The sequence below is a fragment of the Desmodus rotundus genome, chromosome 6 (assembly GCF_022682495.2).
Source record: "Desmodus rotundus isolate HL8 chromosome 6, HLdesRot8A.1, whole genome shotgun sequence".
Taxonomy (NCBI): Eukaryota; Metazoa; Chordata; class Mammalia; order Chiroptera; family Phyllostomidae; genus Desmodus; species Desmodus rotundus.
The window spans coordinates 44,726,030-44,741,059 of record NC_071392.1 but is presented as its reverse complement, the minus strand read 5'-3'; the positions used below and the strand labels follow the sequence as shown (position 1 = coordinate 44,741,059).

General features: G+C 38.8%; 1 protein-coding gene and 1 pseudogene across 2 annotated transcripts in view; both read left to right on the top strand.

The window, feature by feature from the left end:
* FBXL13 (F-box and leucine rich repeat protein 13) overlaps nucleotides 1-15,030 on the top strand; it is a 287,440-nt gene that overhangs the window by 47,597 nt on the left and 224,813 nt on the right. The window lies entirely within an intron of this gene.
* On the top strand, nucleotides 986-2,101 carry LOC112302166 (procathepsin L pseudogene; annotated as a pseudogene).

Sequence of the window (15,030 nt, the reverse complement as noted above, 5' to 3'; positions counted from 1 at the left end):
GCTCCAAAATGCAAAAGGATCCCGTCCGCAATCACACAGAACAATTGTCACATCTCCTTAGTTTCCTTCAGTCTGCAACTGTTCCCTTGATGTGAAGACTGGGCCAGTTTTATTGTAGAATATCTCTCAATTTGAGCTCGTTTAAGTTGTCTCAAGGATGTATTGAGGTTGTGCATTTTTTTCTTAGAAATATCACAGATATATCATGCTGTGCTCTTCTCACTGCATTGTATCAGTGGCACAGGATTTGGACTTGTCCATGATTGGTGACGTACACTTTGACCGCCTGATTAAGGTACTGTCTGCCAAGCTTCTCTACTATTCAGTTTCCCCCTTTGCAACTGGTATGGATTTTTTGGGGCACTTACTTTAAAAATATATAAACATTCCCATTCCTCATCAACTTCTCAGTTAGTTTATTTATAACAGCATGGACTCCTGGCTTTCCATTTTATTCACTGGTTTATAATCCTTTACTATTCCTATTTATTTTGGTGTTCAAAGTGTCCCAGATTTGGACAGTGGGAGCCCTTTCCAGTTGCTTTCAGTGTCCTTTTGATCTGTAAGCATTATCCTTTTGAGCACTTTCTTACTTTGCAGCACAGCACAATGTCCCAGGGTCCCTTGTACTCCTTGTGCCTCCCTTGCCTCACATTGATGCGATTCCCCAAGTTATTTTAAATGAAAATTGTAGATAGAATTCAAATTTGAGCACTACCTGTGTTCATTGCTAACTAGAGACTATAAGTAGTACACATATACACACATTTATTCCCACATCTACATACCTCTCCATCCTGAAGACCTGAACTGCACATGGATACTTCCAGTTCCAATTTAGCACCACGGGGCTCATTTCTAGTTCTATCGCTTTCCAACTTGCAATGTCATTCTCCAACAGTGAGAATCTCAGCTCTCATTATTTTTAATTTACAGTGGAACCTCAGTTCTAGAACTTAATTCATTCTGGAAAACTGTTCAAGAAATGATTTATTTGAACACTGAATCTCCAGCCTGGAAGATCCCTGGACCTGCATGTGCTGACCCTACCCACTGCAGGTTTTTGAAACAGTATCTTTTACTCTTCTTGACTGCCTTTTACTTAGGAATAGGTTCAGCTGCTCCAAAACTTGATGGAAGTTTAGATGCACAATGGAACCAGCAGAAGGCAGTGCACATGAAACCATACAGCTTGAATGAAGAAGGACTGAGGAGAGCAGTGTGGGAGAAGACTATGAAAATGATTCACTTGCACAACCGGGAATATGACCTAGGGAAACATATCTTCACCTTGGCAATAAATGCCTTTGGTGACATGACCAATGAAGAATCCAGGCAGGTGATGAATGGCTTTCAATACCAGAAGTACAAAGAAAAGAGTTTTCCAGGAACCTCTCTTTGCTGAAATCCCAACTGTGGACTGGAGAGAGGAATGCTATGTACCTCCTGTGACGAATCAGGGTCACTGTGGTTCTCGTTGGGCTTTTAGTGCAACTGGTGCCCTTTAAGGACAGATGTTCCAGAAAACTGGAAAACTTATTTCACTGAGTGAGCAGAACCCTGTGAACTGCTCTCAGCCTCAAAGCAATAAAGACTGCAATGATGGCCTAATGGACAATGCATTCCAGTATGTCAAGTCCAACAGAGGTCTGGACTCAGAGGAATCCTATCCATATCATGCAAAGGCTGGATCCTGCAAATATAAGCCTGAGAATTCTGTTGCCAATGATGCTCACTTTGTGGACATCCATCAATGGGAGAGGTCCCTTATGAAGGCAGTGACCACTGTGGGGGCCATCTCTGTTGCAATAGATGCAAGCTGTTTTAGCTTCTGGTTCTATAAAGAAGGCATTTATTATGATCCACACTGCAGCAGCAGAAACCTAGACCACAGCATTCTGGTGGTTGGCTATGGCTTTGAAGGAGCAAAATCAATTCACAATAAATACTGGATTGTCAACATTGGCAAGGGTAAACGTTGGGGCATGAATGGCTATGCAGCCAGCTGTCCTACTGTGTGAGATGATGGTGATAAAGAACGACTTGATTGAAAACCTAGGTGAAATGGACACATTTCTAGAAAAATAAAATCTTCCAAAACTGAATGAAGAAGAAGCACAAAACCTGAACAGACCAATAACAGTAGACGAAATTAAAGCAGTTATCAAAGAACTCCCAACACACAAAAGCCCTAGACCAGATGGTTTCACAGGAGAATTCTACAAAGCCTTTAAGGAAGAGCTAACCCCTATCCTTCACAGACTATTTGAAAAATCCAAACTGATGGAAGACTCCCAAACTCTTTTTATGAAGCCAGCATCATCCTAATCCCAAAACCAGATAAAGACACAATGAAGAAAGAAAACTTCAAGCCAATATCACTGATGAACATAGACACTAAAATTCTCAACAAAATACTGGTAAACTGCATCCAGCAATACATTAAAAAGATCATCCACCATGACCAAGTGGGATTCATCCCAGGGATGCAAGGATGGTACAATATTCGCAAATCAATAAACATAATACATCACATCAACAACAGCAAAGGCAAAAATCACATGATCATATCAATAGATGCAGAAAAAGCATTTGATAAGATACAGCACCCATTTATGATAAAAACACTCAGCAAAGTGGGAATACAGGGAGCATTCCTCAATATAATAAAGGCCATATATGAAAGACCTACAGCCAACATCATACTCAATGGACAAAAACTTAGAGCTTTCCCACTAAGATCAGGAACAAGACAAGGATGCCCTCTCTCACCACTCCTATTCAACATAGTACTGGAAGTCCTAGCCACAGCAATCAGACAAGAAAAAGCAATAAAAGGCATCCAAATTGGAAAGGAGGAAATGAAACTGTCACTGTTTGTAGATGACATGATAGTGTACATGGAAAATCCTATAGACTCCACCGAAACACTACTCGACCTAATAAATGAATTTGGCAAAACAGCTGGATACAAAGTCAATACTCAGAAATCAAAGGCATTCCTGTACACCAACAGTGAAACTGCAGAAACAGAAATCAGGGGAAAAAAATCCCATTTGATATAGCAACAAGAAAAATAAAGTACCTAGGAATCAACCTAACCAAGGAGGTAAAAGACCTATACTCAGAAAACTACACAACACTGAAGAAAGAAATTAAGGAAGACACAAACAAATGGAAGCATGTACCATGTTCATGGATTGGAAGAATTAACATCATCAAAATGGCCATACTACCCAAAGAGACTTATACATTAAATGCAATCCCTATTAGAGTATCCATGACATATTTCACAGATATAGAACAAACATTTCAGAAATTCATATGGAACCATAAATGACCCCGAATAGCTGCAGGAATTTTGAGAAAGAAGAACAAAGCAGGAGGGATCACAATACCTGATATCAAACTGTATTACAAGGCCACTGTCATGAAAACAGCCTGGTACTGGCATAAAAGCAGGCACATAGACCAATGGAACAGAACAGAAAGTCCAGAAATAAACCCAAGTCCTTACAGTCAATTAATATTTGACAAAGGAGGCAGGAGCATAAAATGGAGCAAAAATAGCCTCTTCAACAAATGGTGTTGGGAGATCTGGACAGCTACGTGCAAAAAAATGAAACTTGATCACCAACTTATACCATACACAAAAATAAATTCAAGATGGATAAAAGACTTAAATATAAGTCATAACACCATAAAAGTCCTAGAGTAAAACATTGGCAGGAAAATCTCAGACATTCCATGCAGCAACATCCTCAAAGACACATCCCCTAAAGCAAGGGACATAAAGGAAAGAATAAACAAATGGGACCTCATCAAAATAAAAAGCTTCTGCAGGGCTAAAGAAAACAGCATTAAAATACAAAGAAAACCAAAGGTATGGGAAAACATATTTGCCAATGATACCTCAGACAAGGGTCTGATCTCCAAAATATATAAATAACTCACAGGACTGCACTCCAGTAAGACAAACAGCCCAATTAAAAAATGGGCAAAGGACTTGAGCAGACACTTCTCCAAAGAAGACATACAGAGGGCCCAGAGACATATGAAAAGATGCTCAGCATCACTAGCCATCAGAGAGATGCAAATTAAAACCACAATGAGGTACCATCTCACACTGGTTAGAGTGGCCAACATAAACAAATCCACAAACAAATGTTGGAGAGGATGCAGAGAAAAGGGAACCCTAGTGCACTGTTGGTGGGAATGCAGACTGGTGAGGCCACTGTGGAAAACAGTATGGAATTTCCTCAGAAAACTAAAAATGGAACTGCCCTTTGACCCAGCAATTCCGCTGCTGGTATTATACCCTAAGAACCCTGCAACACCAATCCAAAAGAACCTGTGCACCCCAATGTTCATAGCAGCACAATTTACAATAGCCAAGTACTGGAAGCAACCTAAGTGCCCATCAGCAAATGAGTGGATCCAAAAACTATGGTATATTCACAGAATGGAATTCTACGCAGCAGAGAGAAAGAAGGAGCTTATACGCTTTTCAACAGCACGGATGGAACTGGAGAGCATTATGCTAGGTTAAATAAGCCAGGTGGTGAGGGACAAATACCATATGATCTCACCTTTAACTGGAACATAATCAACAGAAGAAAAAAGGAAACGAAATATAACCAGAGACATTGAAGTTAAGAACAATCTAACAATAGTCAGGGGGGAATGGGGAGGGGACAGTGAGGAGAGGGGATTACAGGAACTACTATAAAGGACACAAAGACAAAATCAACGGGGAGGGTGAAGGTGGGGGAGGGAGGTGGGTTCAGCTGGGGTGGGGTGGAGGGATGGGGAGAAAAGGCATACAGCTGTAATTGAATAACAGTAAAAATTTTAAAAAATTAAGAAAAAAAGAAAAGTTAAAAAAAAATAAAAAAGAATGACTTGATTGAGAATCAGCTATCCAGAAGAGGAATTTTGTCTTAAACCTGACCACATATTACTGCATGGGATAAAACACTTGAATCTTGAAGGTCCAAGTTGTGAATCGAATTCTGTGGCGATTTTACATTGGTGAAATGTTACCGCTTCTTTACTGCTGTAAACAGCTTTGTGTGATTGACTTGCCTGGGAACTTTGAAATTTTATGTTTTAAAATTATATATAAAGATTTACCTTTTAAAATAAAACAATTTTATATGCAGAAAATAAACTGAATATCCTTTGTTGCCTGAGAGACGCATACCTGATCATACAGATATCAGCATGAAAGGGTTGTTGGGTAGAAAATTGAGACCACCAAGTTTTGTTAGACAACCGAGACATTATTTTCTGTGAACAGCTTGGTTGAGAACTGTATTATTTGAGAACCAAGACAGTCGAGAACTGAAGTTTGACTGTATGTACTTACTTGCTCACTTCCCCTGTGTATAACCAGTTATACACATTTCTGCCCCCTGTCCCCTCCCTGTGGATACCTTCCTCATCCTGCTTAGCCTTTGGCATTTCTTATCCGGTTGCCCTCCTACGAGAGGCCTTCCTCACACCAAGTGGACTCTGACATCCTGGGCCGGCTGCCTTTCCCACTATGTAGTTGCCTTCCTTACTTTGTTTGAACTAAAAAGATAAATAAATAAAAAACAACTCTGCACCAAGTGCCTTCCTACATAGATGCCCCCTTATCCTACTTAGGTGCTGACACCCATGCATAGGCTGCCCCTCTTTAGGGATGCCCTCCTTATACTCTGTAGTCTCTTTACCCAGTGCCATGCCACCCTTCCCTCACCATAGTGACTTTCCACATCCCACTTGACCCCTGGTATCGTACCCTTCCTTGGTTCACCCTCTTTGTCCTGATCAGGCTCTGATATCCCACTCTGGCTGCCTCTTCTTAGGGACAGCATCCTCTTCCCTCTTTGGCCCCAACGTCATCCACTGGGTTATCCTTCCATATGGATGGATGTCCTTCTCATCTTGCTTGACTAACTGTCCAGGGAATTTTTTCACTACTCTAAAAGTTTTATTTGATTCACTCAAAAGATTTCCACTTTGCTCCTTATTAAGTTCATTTTTCTTTTAAATCTCTGAGCATTTTTATAACAGCTATTTTAAAGACTCCATCTACTTGTTCTATTATCCCTATAACTTCTATTTACATTTTAATTTTTTAATTGCATTTGGTATACAATATTATATTATGTTAGTTTCAGATGTACGACATAATGATTAGACATTTATATACCTTACAAAGTGATCACACCAATAGGTCTAGTACCCCTCGGACACCAAACATAGTTATTACAATATTATTGACTATATTCCCTATGTTGTACTTTACCTGCCCATGACTGTTTTCATAACTGGCAATTTGAACATCTTCATCCCTTCCTCCTTTTCACCCATTCCCTCAAACCCTCTCCCATCTGGCAACCATAAAAATGTTCTCTGTATCTATGAGTTTGTTTCTATTTTGTTTGTTCATTTGTTTTGTTTTTTAGATTCCATATATAAGCAAAAATAATTTGGTATGGGTTTCTCCCTCTGACTTATTTCACTTAGCATGATAACCTCTAGGTCCATCCATGTTGGATCAAATGGCAAGATTTCATTCTCTTTATGTCTGAATAATGTTTCATTTTATATATTTACCACTTGTTCTTTATCTATTCATCTATTCATAGAAACTTCAATAGCTTGGCTATTGTAATTAATGTCTATTTCTTTTTGAATTAGGGTGTTTTTTTAAAAATAAATACCCAGAAGTGAAATTGCTGGGTCACATGGTAATTCTATTTTTAATTTTTTTGAGAATCTTCCACACTGCATTTCACAGTGGCTGCACCAATCTGCAGCCAACAGCACACTAGGGTTCCCTTTTCTCTGCATCCTCACCAACACTTGTTGTTTGTTGATTTACTGGTGATAGCCATTCTGACAAGTGTGAGGTGATATCTCATTGTGGTTTTAATTTGCACTTCTGTGATGATTAGTGATGTTGAACATCTTTTCATATGTCTATTGGCCATCATCTCTATGTCCTCCTTTGAGAAGTGTTTATTCAGTTCCTCTACCCACTTTTTGATCAGGTTGCTTGTTTGTTTGTTTTTGGTGTTAAGTTGTATGAGTTTCTTTTATATTATCAATATTATCCCCTTATCAAATGTGTCATTGGTAAATATTTTCCTTCACTGTGCAAAAACTTTTAGTTTGATGTAGTCCCATTTATTTATTTTTTCTTTTGTTTCCTGTGCCTGAAGAGACATATCCAAAAAAAAATTACTAAGAATAATGTCAAAGACTTTATTGCCTATGTTTCCTTCCAGGAGATTTATGGCTTTGAATCTTATAGTTAAGTTTTTAATCTATTTTGAGTTTATTCTTGTATATGGTATAAGAAAGTGATCCAATTTCATTCTTTTGTATGTGTCTGTCCTGTCTTCCTAACACCATTACAGTGTCTTTACTTCATTGTATATTCTTGCCTCATTTGTCACAGGTTAATTGACCATATAGTTGGGTTTATTTTGGGGTTTTCTATTCTGTCCCATTAATCTATGTGTACTATAGTTTAATATCAGGTAGCATGACCCTCTGGTTCTTCTTTATCAAGATTGCTTTGGTTCTTTAAGGTCTTTTGTGGTTCTATATATACTTTAGGACTATTTGTTCTGGCTCTGTGAAAAATGCCATGGGCATTTTTGATAGGGATTACATTGAATCTGTAGATTGCTTTTGGTGGTACGGACATTTTAATAATGTTGGTTTTTCTTATCCATGAGCACGGTAGAAACAAGAGCCCCCACAACTGCAACAGATAAGAAGCAAGGAAATATTTAAGAAGTTAGTACATAAAGAATGGTTTTCCATCTCCCAATTCAAAGAGACCAAATATGCCAACAAATAAAGAACCAAAATACTCAGAGTCAGCAAACCATCTCATATTGTGATCCAGGGTGTAACAGAGACTTGTGCCTGGAAACTTCAACAGTTATGAGAAACTATGAACTTGCATGTTTTCTCATTAAAAGTTTCAATTTGATAATATAATGATTTTAAAAAAGGTCCAGGCTCAGTTGCTCAGTCAAGTTTATGTCCTGCCTCAGCCATTTATTAGCACTATGACCTTGGGCAATTTCAGCCCTTTTGGCCCTTGCTCTTTAAAACATTGCTCTTCTCATCTCCCTCACCACACTTGAAACTTATGGAGAAAAGTTTATGTTGGAATAATTGAAGTTTTAGAATTAATTTTGGAAAACCTCACTTTAAAATATCAGAAACATGTAGAATTACTGGGGATGTTGGTCAGGACAGTGAAAATCATTGCCAGTTTTGGCATTTTAAATATTACTTTCTGATACTGTCACTGGAAGGGAAACAGGCCCAAAGTTGGTCTGCATGGGCTGGTCTATATGTGTGGGTTCTTGACTTCATGCAGGAAAGATTTTGTAGTACAAGTCCAGGTGATTTTGAGAGTAAGTTTATTAAACCTGAGGACAGTGAAACAAAGGAAGGTCTTAGGGTAGAAGAAGCAACAGGAGAGAGTCTAGATGGGGCTCTGCTTTGGCTCCATAGAAACATAGAAAAGAAGTGAGCCAAGGTGGGGCTACTGTTGGCTCACTGGGAAGTCAGAGAAGAAAGGGGGCCTTAGAGACAGGTTCAGGAGGTTAGCCATGGATGAGCTGCCACTGCCCACTGCTCCCCTGGTTGCAAGTCTCAATGGGGACCTTTAAAGTTTAGGAGAAAGAAAGTAAAGACTTTGGGTCTGAAAACAGACATGGGTGTGCTCCAGAGAGACAACCTGCACTGGTATCCTTTGTTTTGAAGGTTTTTATCTCTCTTCTGTGGGCAAAAATTTTAGGGGAGAGTTTCAGCAGAATATTCATCAGCTTTCCAGGTGCATTTTAAATGTGCTAATGCACAGGTGGCAAACACAACGCCCGAGGGCTGAATCCGGCCCTCCACCTCATTTCATCTGGCCCAGCACCTTGTTTTTACCTGGCAGCAGCATCAAGCTCCTTGCCCCTAGTTAAGGAGTAGTTACATTTATACAGTCCTAAAATTATATTCGGCCCTTTGAAGGCAACCACAAGGTTGATGTGGCCCCCTGTGAAACTGAGTTTGACACTCCCATGCTAATGCATCAAAATGAGGGTATAGGGGAGTTTGAGATTATTCTCTGTCCAGCTTCACTGCTTTACTTATATCTTGGGTCTGTCTGGCTTTAATTGGGTTTCGTTATTTGTTCACCTGTGTTCATCCAGCCTTGAATTTAGCTGACACATATGGCACTCACTGAGTCTCTGTCCTCCGTCTTCCTGACCAGGGCGATTTAGGCTGTGTATTCTGTGGTCAGAGAGGAGAGGATATAAACCATTTATTCTCAAGTGTCCTTGGTTAGGAAAGGTAAGGTCTTGCAATTCACTAACTGGCTGTAAATTGGTCAAAGTGTTTGGTCATGTTCAATTAACTTGTCTGAGTTTCCCCATTCCACTTCCCCAGAAGTTTTCCTAGCTTCTTACTATCCTGCCTCAATATCATGTTGTGGGTTTTGATCTGGCTCTTGGTCCCTCTTTCCAGTCAGGTTTCCCCCCTTCACTTCCATGTGGAATGATGTAGAGGCCTATTTTCAGGAAGGACATCTGAGGATCACAGAAATTAAATGACATTCCCAAAGTCAAACAACTATAAAACTGAAACCAGAACCTGGATTCCCTAAATCCTTGGCTAGAATTATAGCCTCTATATCATTTTATGTATTCTTCTTGGAGAAATCTAAAGAAATAAAATATACATGAATATTTTACTCTTAAGACAAAAAATAATTAAAAACCATTATATATATGTTTAATTGTACTATCATTAAAGAAATGAGTAATTTTGTTTCTTTTAAAAATGACTAAATTTTGATATGACACAAAGCACATTATTTGGGGGGATATACTTAAACTTTTCTTAATATAATAAATTATCAAGAATGTCCATTAAATATGCATAGGTAATAAAACAATGTATTTATACAATAGTATAAAACTAGAAATTGATGATTCTAACACTTATGTGCTGAATGGTTGATTTTGTTACACTTATTTATGCAATAGAGTTCCAAAGTTAATTTTTTATAAAAATTATATTTTATTGATTATGCTATTACAGTTGTCCTGTTTTCCCCCTTTGTCCCCTTTCACCCAGCAACCCCCACTACCTCATGCAATCCCCGCACCATTGTTCATGTCTATGGGTCATGCATATAAGTTCTTTGGCTACTACATTTCCTACACTGTACTTTACATCCCATGGCTATTCTATAACTACCTATTTGTACTTCTTAATCCCCTCACCTGTTCACCCACCCCCCACCCCCCCATCCCAACTGGCACCCTCAAAACACTCTCTGTATCCATGATTCTGTCTCAGTTCTTCTTGTTTAGCTTGTTTTTTAGATTCAATTTTTGATAGGTATGTATTTACTGTCATTTTATTGTTCATAGTTTTGGTCTTCTTTTTCTTAAATAAGTCCCTTTAATATTTCTTATAATACGGGCTTGGTGATGATGAACTCCTTCAGTTTTTTCTTGTCTGGGAAACTCTTTATCTGCTCTTTAATTCTAAATGATATCTTTGCTGGGTAAAGCAATTTGGCTGTAGGTCCTGGCTTTTCATGACTTTGAATATTTCTTGCCAATCACTTCTAGCCTGCAAAGTTTCTTTTGAGAAATCATCTGACAGTCTTACAGGAACTCCTCTGTCGATAACTAACTGCTTTTCTCTTGTTGCTTTTAAGATTCTCTCTTTATCTTTAACCTTTGGCATTTTAACTATGATGTGTCTTGCAGTGGACCTCTTTGCATTGATTTGCTTAGGACTCTCTGTGCTTCCTGGACTTGCATGTCTATTTCTTTCAAAAACTAGGAATGTTTTCTTCCATTATTTTTTCAAATAGGTTCCCAACACTCTTAAAGTTGTCCCAGAGGCTGCTTATGTTATCCCCACTTTTTTGGATTCCTTTTTCTTTTTGTTGTTCTGATTGGTTGTTTTTGCTTCCTTATGTTCCAAATCATTGATTTGATTCTCAGCTTTATCCACCCTACTGTTGCTTCCCTGTAAATTGTTCTTTATTTCAATTAGTGTATCTTTTGTTTCTGTCTGGAACTTTTTAATGCTGTTGAGACCCTCACTAAGTTTCTTGAGCATCCTTATAACCAGTGTTTTGAACTCTGCATCTGACAGATTGCTTATCTCCATTTTGTTTAGTGCTTTTTCTGGAGTATTGATCTGTTCTTTCATTTGGGCCATGTTTCTTTGTCTCCTTGTATTGGCATCATCCCTGTGTTTGTTTCTCTGTATTAGGTTGAGCTGCTATGACTCCCTGTCTTGGTAGTGTGGTCTAATGTATTAGGTGTCCTGTAGAGTCCAGTGGCACAGTCTCCCCATCAAGGTGCGCCCTTTGTGTGGGCTGAGTACACCCTCCTCTTGTAGTTGAGCCTTGATTATTGTTGGTAGGTCAATGGAAGGGATTTACCCAGACCAGTCAGCTACAAGGATTGGCTGTGACCATTTACCACCAACTTCTGCCCTCCGTGGAGGATCAGCTGTGCAGGGGCAGGGTTGTGGTGCTTTGATGTGGTTTGTAGCTGTCCACTGTGTGCACAGGCTCTGAGTTTTCCCAAGTGATGATGCCAAGGTCAGCCCCCACTTGTGTTTTGCCTGGGACCACCCTGATTGAGCTGTAAAGCAATCTGAGATGGCTGCTACTTGTGTTGGGCTTGGAGATTCCCAGGCGAAGCCAAGCTGTGAATCTAGGCTGGCTGCTGCTAGTGCCATGTCAGGGGCTCACTGATGCCAGCTATTGCTTTTTTTGAGAGGATTTAGGAAGTTGTGAGGCATGAGGCAATACCAGCCATTCATATGGAAAAGCAGCTTGGGTGGGCCTGTAAGTTGGGTACGAGGAGTCTCTGAGGATCTACAAGGTGGGTCCAACATTGTTAGCCAGGTTGATGGAATCTCAGATAGGGTACTAGCTTGTCACGTCTGATAGGGGAGGGTTTAGAAAAGGGACAATGGCCTCTGCTCTCCTTGATGCCAGACACTTCAGTTCCTCCCTGTATGCCACTGGTGCTGGAGCTCAGAGGGAGTGAGTCTGAGTAGGTAAGTCTGTGTGTGGATTTTTTAAGAGGAACTGTTTGGGGATCCAGAAGTTTCTTCCACCAATTCAGTCCCTCCTGGTCTTCGCAGCCAGACATTGTGGGCACTTATCTTCCTGGCATTGGAACCCTGAGGTGGGGGGCCTGGTGTGGCCTTGCTCCTGAGATATCCCTCCTGAATTTTTATCCACCACATGTGGGTGAGAGACCAGCCCATTCTGTATCTGTGCCCCCTCCTACCAGTTGGATGGATGGGATTTCTTTAGTTCGGTAGTTGTCAGACTTCATTCAACCCAATTACGAATGGTTCTGAGTGGTGGTGGTTCTATTTTTTAGTCGCAATTTTGATGTGGTTGTGGGAAGAGGCGAGCCATGTCTGCCCATACTGCCATCTTGACCAGAAGTCTGCAAAGTTAATTTTTAAATCATAGTTTAAAAGTGGCATTTAAATTGGTGACTTCTTTGGTCAACTAATTTTCAGGGACTTGAGAAACTAAGGTATAAAAACATAAAAATGTAAAGTGAGTTATTTAAAGTTTGTGAAACTATTAGTAAAAAATAAATTGAGATTTGTACATTTAGGTTGTGTAATGCTTTGAAGGAATAATTAAAAACAGAAATGTGGAATGGGACACAATTTTAACTTACTTGGAAAACACATTTAAATTGTAGGCTTCATTTTTAGTTTCAGTTACATCAACTCAAGAAAACAAATCAGGTTCTGTTTTATAATCGTTTTTTTAGTATCACTTATTAGGAAAGGCTGCTTAGTTAGCAGATGGTAGGGCTCATACACTATCAGTCAAACTCAGAGCTAGTGGGAGGGTTGGTAAAGACCAGTTTCCATGAAAATGCAAAGTTTTTTTTGGTATGTGTGTAGTTTGGCAAGTAATACAGATAAAAGCCTCATGCTGATGAATTTGGAAAGTCTAAATAATATAGTTAAAGTAATGCAGTTGTCTTAAAATGTAAAATTCCTTGATTAGTTTTAAAAATAGAAGCAGTGTCTTAGGGCTGTCTTCCATTTTAAACTACAGCTTTTTGTTTGTTTGTAAAAGATATATAGCATGTAGACTTGCAGAAAGTTATAAAATCACCTTCAGATTTTGTAGTGTTGGTGACTCATCATCTCACTTGGAATAAAAAACCCAACAAAACCCTGGATATCTATTAAAACTCAAACCATGTTGTAGGAGAAGAACCAGATGGTTCAGGCCTTTTGGATTAAATTACTTACAATTGCTAAACAAAAGAGTATTCTCAATGACTTTCTGAATCCATGTTTTGATAACCTCAGGGGTCAGTCTGACCTCAATTCAACAAAGCAGAGAATAGTTCCAGGTTTCATAAGCATGTGGGAAGTTTCCCAAACCACATTTCCCTATCAAGGAACTATACATGTGTTGGCTTGATTTGTGGTGTGGGTGAAAAAGCAGATGAAGCAAAATATCTAAAATTTGGCCTGGGATCAGTTTAATTTTGGTAGAAGATTGCTATGCCCATAGACCTTGCTTTTATCATGTCAGTAATCAGTAATGCTATCTAAATTAAGTAGTTTATAATCAATCTTACTATAAAGTTTTAATGACTTTTAAATTATACAAGATGCACACTAATTGGAACCACCCTTGCAAAATGATACATCCATTTGTAGAATGAAAAACTACAGCACAGAGAGAGGCAGCTATGTAGATACTGAGAGTGTGCGCTCTGGAGTCGGGGTGGCTGATTCTGTCACCAGCTGTGTGACCTTGGGTTTTTTGCTTAATCTTATTATTTCTAAATTGTATTAGTTGTTGGGGGATAATAATAATACCTCTTACATTTTCTATTATGAGGAGTAAATAAATTAATATATACGAAGTTCTTAGAACAATGCCCCTCACACAGTAATTTCTCAGTAGAAGTCGCTATTATTAACATATTGAATTTAGATGACTGAATGATGAAGCCACTGGGTGACAAGTCATGAAGACTGGCTTTTAAACTTGGCCCTGCTGGCACACTGGCTTCCCACATAGCATCTAGCTCCTCTCAATCTCAGTTTAAAGACTTTGAAAATCCCTAGCAAAGATAATGTACTTGTAGTTTCTTCTGTAAAATGAGAGGAGTGTGGGTTAGATAGCCTCTAGGGTCACTTCTAGCTTTAAACATCTCCGGATCTTGGGTAGAAGCAAACATCCCAGGAGAGGAAAATTTCAGGAGTGAATGCAGAAAATCCTAGAGGGCTTTGCTTATATTCTCGTCCTGTGTGAAACACTTTTCCATCTCACTGTTAACTTGACTAAGTTTTTCTCTTTTTTTACATCTCAGTTTAAAATTCACCCATCAAAGTGCCCTCTCTTAACTACCCAATATAACTTTAATGCCTGCTGTGTTGCCTGGTTCTTTTTCTTCATGGCGCTTTTCATTATAAATTGCTACTATTTTCACAACATCTTCTTTTTTGCCTACCATCCATAAATTATATGTTTCTGGGGTTCAGGAATTACATCTGTTTTAATTACTTCTTGATCCTCAGCATCTAAGAAATTGGCACAAGCAGGCACTCAATCAAGATTGTATTTCATTTATTTAACTACTATATTGCATGCCTGTAATGTGCAAAGCTGTTTTAGGTATTGGGGAAATAGCAGTAGATTAGAGAAATAGCCTTGCTCTCATGGGGCTTATATTTTAGTATGAAGAATCAGATAGTAAACAAATAAACAAATATACAAGAACGTGTCATATAGAATTAAATACTCTGAAGAAAATAAATCAGGTTAAAGGATGAATGCCTTTACCAAAAGGAGCAGCAAAGGAAAGGCAAAAAATTAAAAAAGCAAAAATAAACAAGGCGTTCCTTGCTCAACAAAGAAATCTTTTGTACTAATTAAATTTCTTGGCTGTCCCATGGAAAATGTGCTTTTAATTTTTCTTTTAATTCTCA